Raw genomic sequence first — 6,000 nt, forward strand, 5'->3', positions numbered from 1 at the left:
TTAAACAATCTTTGGGGTAAATCATTCTCTTCAACAGTCTTTAAATCATTTGACTGCCTAAGCTTAACGAGCTCATCTTCAAGAAGTAATTCATTAAATTTTGTACTTTTAGTCAGTGAAATATTAGCTAAATTAACAGGATTTCTAGAGAGAGCATCAGCATTCGCATTTAATCGGCCTGGTTTATAAATGACATCATACTGATACTCTCGCAATTTCAATAACCAGTAGGGTGTCCGTTATTTCCCAAGTTGACTTTTTTTTTGCGATCGCCCCCTGGATTTTTAGTTCTTGACCTAAAAAAAATATCTTACCCAAATAAGCTCTTAATTACCAAATTGAACCGTGCCGAAGTCGAGTTACATTTCCCATTTAAATAACATGGGAATTTGGAACTTTTTGCAATTATTTTTTTTTCTTCAAAAAAAATGTCACCACTATTATGATCGGTGCATATTCTGATGAGAAATTGAATGCTCTACAAAAAAGTTCTCTTATAATTTTTCGATAAAATCATTCCTTTAGAAGTTATTTGTGGTTAAAGTTGTGTTTATAGTTATTATCATAGTTTTGCAGTCTTGCTGTAAAGTTTTTTGTGTTATAATCATTTATTTTATCTATAAATGTTCCAAAAATTTTATCAAAATGATTAATAGTTACAGTAACGTTAACAATACGATGTATTGAATACATTTTTAATAATATTGCCGCTTATTTGTATTTTTTCTGTCTCTATTCACATTTATTTGTTAAGCAATTTTTAGTCGCATTATGATAAGTATTCATGAATTTGTTTGTTTTTGTTTTCATGAATAATTTGCACTAAATATTGTTTTTGTTCTTTTTTATGCGTTAAATTGTTGATGTATTTTTGAGTTCATCGAAGCGCTCTTTCGGCTACATCGTTAACAATTGTAGATTATTAACAATGTCTAATCCTTCCAAACAATCATTATTGGTGGCTCATGTCTCAAAGTTAATCTCTAGCAATTTTTTATTTATGTTGAATCAAAAAAAAAAATTTTCATCGAATTTGAATTAATAAAAATTAATTTATTTAAGAAAGAAATCAATATCTTTTTTTTTTAATTGATAATTTCATTATCTGCATTAACTATATAGCGTTCAGGGGGAATCAAAATCGAAATTTTCATCACATTTTAATAATTTAACGTAATTGGATCCTGCAAGACATATTTCAAGAAAATTATGAAATTTTTTTTATTGAAAGATAATTATATTAATGATTCACCACCAAAATTTCAAATCAATTCACCACATTGTTTTTAAGCAATGAATTTTCGAAATTGCAACATTTACACGCAAAGGTATAGAAAGATGGTGAAGTTATATAACTTTTAAATGTGAAGTTATATACTATAGTATGAAGTTATATACTATAGTAACTATAGTATGAAATTATTTGCATCACTCGAGTGGTATGGAAGATTTCATACTAACTTTACCATCTCTCTATACCTCTGCGTATAAATGATGCAATTTCGAAAATTAATTTCTCAAAAACGGTGTGGTGAATCGATCTGAAATTTTGGTAGTGAATTGTTAATATATTTATCTTTCGATAAAAAAATTTTCATAATTTTCTTGGAATATGCCTTGCAGAACCCAACTGTCAATCATTTTTCGTTTTACGTGAAGTTATGTATTTGAATCGAAAAAAGTCAAATCAGCTTTTTCACCAGTTAAACACCACAGATGGTTTTTGAATTTGTGCAATACTGCCTCAGAAATTTTCTTAACGGTCGTCCTGTAATGATACAGTCTTTATATAATTTATATCTTTTGGTATAGAGCTGATGCTGCAAGAGGTGCCAAAAACCAAAATGATACATAAATAAATACTATGAATGAACAAATATCCAAAAGATTTTGTTGCGTTTCAAGATCTAACTCGAAAATGTCCCGAAAAATATATATTTTCAGCGAATAAATCGCTTTTGACATCTAGCGTGCATGGTGAAATGCAACTGGTTTATAAAATTTGATTTCATTGGCACTCTAATAATGCAACTAAAAATTGTTTAACAAATAAATGTGAATAGAGACAAAAAAAATACAAATAAGCGGCAATATTATTTAAAATGTATTCAATACATCGTATTGTTAACGTTACTGTAACTATTAATCATTTTGATAAAATTTTTGGAACATTTATAGATAAAATAAATGATTATAAGACAAAAAACTTTATAGCAAGACTGCAAAACTATGATAATAACTATAAACACAACTTTAACCACAAATAACTTCTAAAGGAATGATTTTATCGAAAAATTATAAGAGAACTTTTTTGTAGAGCATTCAATTTCTCATCAGAATATGCACCGATCATAATAGTGGTGACATTTTTTTTGAAGAAAAAAAAATAATTGCAAAAAGTTCCAAATTCCCATGTTATTTAAGTGGGAAATGTAACTCGACTTCGGCACGGTTCAATTTGGTAATTAAGAGCTTATTTGTGTAAGATATTTTTTTTTAGGCCAAGAACTAAAAATCAAGGGGGCGATCGCGAAAAAAAAATCAACTTGGGAAATAACGGACACCCTAATGGAGTTATATTAAATTATACAGTTTATAATTATATAATTAAAATTACGAGATCAAACTCGATGGGAATTTTTCTTCAGTATATAGAATAATATTTTAATAGAGGAACGCAAAAACGAATAATCGTTTAAAACTAATCACTAGGGCCCGGAATATCGCCACCGTTCAAATGACTGTTTGTATGTTTAACCTTAAATTTGAACAATTGAGAATAGGCCAACTTCCGTGCCCTACTAATCACCCTAACATGTAAGTTAATTATTAATAGGTCCTGGAAGTTGGCATTTTTTCTTTATTCAAATTTGAGGTTAAACATGAATGCTCATTTACACAACTGCAAATCTCTTGCTAGAATACAATTCAAAGCTATAAATTGGATAAAATTTGATTCAATTTAATCTCAAATTTGGCTACAGTATGAGACCTAGTTTAATTATATATTTGGAATATATAAGTTACTATAAGTAAAATTTTTATAATTTCAATTTAATTTTTATTGGGTAACTTGTCTCAAATTAATTTGATATGATTAATTTCATACAAATTTTGTAGATATAAAAATGTTAAAATAGAAATGAAAAATAACGTGATTAATTTCGAATTTTATTGTATCGGATGTTTTCATAAGCCAGTCAATTGTTCTTAAATTTGTTGTAAATTGGAAATATTGAAATTTATACGTTTAACGTCGTTAGAAACAATCAGATGCCGACTTACATTTTTATGTAAGTTATAATTCGTATAAAATTATTTCTATCTCACACTACTGATTTCATTTTAAAACTAAATAAATTTTCATGTTTCTAATTCATTAGCATCACAACTTCATAATAAAATTGTAGATTGTAATTCATGTTGTAAGTGTTTATTGCAGTCTCTAATTTTTACTATGTTTTCAGTTGGTATTTACTCGAGCTGCTTCCTATACATATAGGAAATTGATACCAGTACAAAGTTCAAATGCTGAAGAGCTTTTGCTAATAATATTAGCACTTTTGATTGGAAGAAGAATTTTATGAAATTGTTGATTAAAAGATCAGGTTCGTTCAAAAAAAAAAAAAAAATATACGCTCTTGGGATACTTCTACAAGCAAGTTAATTAATTTTACATCTACTTTTAATTTAGAATATTCATAATTGTGTGTATGAGTTGATTCAAACGATCAGATGCTGACTCACAATTTTCAGTGAGCCATAATTTGGATAAAATTTCATTATTTTGATCCATTTTAAGCCAGATTGTTGATTACAAATAAATTTTATATGAAAAATATTTAAGTTGATATATAAGAGTTATTTATGACAATTGGATGCCGACTTACATTTTTATGTAAGTTATGATTTGGGTAAAATTATTATTAATTTCATCTGAAATCAGGTCAAATACGTAGTTTTAAATCGATTGATTATTAGAAATACTTATATTTATACGTAAGAATAGATCATAACGATCGGATGCCGGCTTACATTTTGGTGTACGCATAATTGGGTAAAATTATCATTAATTTTATCGAATCAGGTCAGATCTTTAGTTTTAATTAAATTTCAAATTATAATATTAAAGCTTGCATGATTTTAATTTATTAGTACAAGTAAGTCATAAAATCGTAGACTGTAATTTATGTTGTAACTGTTTATTGCAGTCTCTAATTATTACTATATTTTCAGTTGTTATTTACTCGAGCTGCTCACTATACATATGGGAAATTGATACCAGTACAAAGTTCAACTTCTAAAGAGCTTTCCAACAACATTAGCACTTTTAATTGGAAGAAAGAAGATTTTTATGAAATTGTTGATTTCATGTGAAGAAAAAAAAGAACGCTTGGATTAAAAAATCAGAGCGTTCAAAGATAAAAAACATTCTGTTGGGATGCTTCTACAGGCCAGTTAATTAATTTTACATCTACTTTTAATTTAGAATATTCATAATTGTGTGTATGAGTTGATTCAAACGATCAGATGCTGACTCACAATTTTCAGTGAGCTATAATTTGGATAAAATTTCTTTATTTTGATCCATATTAGGCCAGATTGTTGATTACAAAAAAAATTTTATATGAAAAATATATAAGTTAATATATAAGAGTTATTTATAAAGATTGGATGCCGACTTACTCTTTTAAGTAAGTTATGATTTGGGTAAAATTATTATTAATTTTATCGTAAATCAGGCCAGATCTTTAGTTTTTAGAAAAGTTTTATATTCTAATATTAAAGCTTGCATAATTTCATTTTATCGATACAAGTAAATTATAAAACTGTAGATTGTAATTTATGTTGCAACTGTATAGAACAATCTCTAATTTTTTATTTATTTTTAGTTGCTCTACGCTTGAGTTCTTGTACGTATGAGGAATGGAAACAGTACCAAGTTCTACTGCTGATAGAGTTGCTGAAAAATCTGGCAGTATCATAGGAAATGAATAAATAAGGATGGTTATAAAACCATTGGTTGATGTAAACAACAAGACACTGAAAAGTTATAATCAGGTTTTAAAAATATTAGAACATGCTTTTATGGCTGTTTATGTTACTCCTATACGTTACTCTACATTTATTTTTAATCAATGGAGATATATATTTATACGTAATGGTTAATTATAATGATCGGATGCCGACTTACATTTTTATGTAAGTTATAATTTGGATAAAATTATTAATCTCATCTCAAATTAGACCAGATCATGACCCAGTGAACACATGACTTCAATATGACGTCATTTATAAGTCATAGGAATGTCACAATATTTTACGTAAATATGACGTAAAATTGACCTGTCTTGTAATCCAATTATGATGTAAAAATATATGATATATTTTTGACATCATACTGATGTAAGTTTATTACTTCTCTATGATGTAACGGAAATGAGTTAGATATTACGTACAACTGACATAATATATAAACTACAATATTACGTAACATTAATGCCATCATTGTATGTCATAACGACGTAAGTTTAACATCATGCGTTTACATCAGTGACAAGTCACGGCTGTACGTAATCTTGACGTAAGTTTAACATCATGCGTTTACATCAGTGACAAGTCACGGTTGTACGTAATCTTGACGTAAGATTAATATCATGTGTTTACATCAGTGACAAGTTACGGTCTTACGTAATACCGATACCATCTGTGAGTCATTATTTAACATCAATAATTTGTCACAATTGTACATAATACTGACGTAATTTGAAAGTCATTTTCTAAATCAGTGACAAACGATTATTTTCCATAATATTGATAAAATTTGGGGATGTATTTTTAATATTATCGATTGATCAAAATTTATCAAATATAAAACTTCTTCAATAAGATGTCTAATTTACAATTAATCGCTAAATATTAGTGAAAATTGGTTTAAAATTTAGTAAGAATCAGAAAGAGGTAAACAGCTGATTTAAGCTGGTACCTTGCAAATTTAAG

Source organism: Cotesia glomerata, linkage group LG8 (genome assembly GCF_020080835.1).
Source record: "Cotesia glomerata isolate CgM1 linkage group LG8, MPM_Cglom_v2.3, whole genome shotgun sequence".
NCBI lineage: Eukaryota > Metazoa > Arthropoda > Insecta > Hymenoptera > Braconidae > Cotesia > Cotesia glomerata.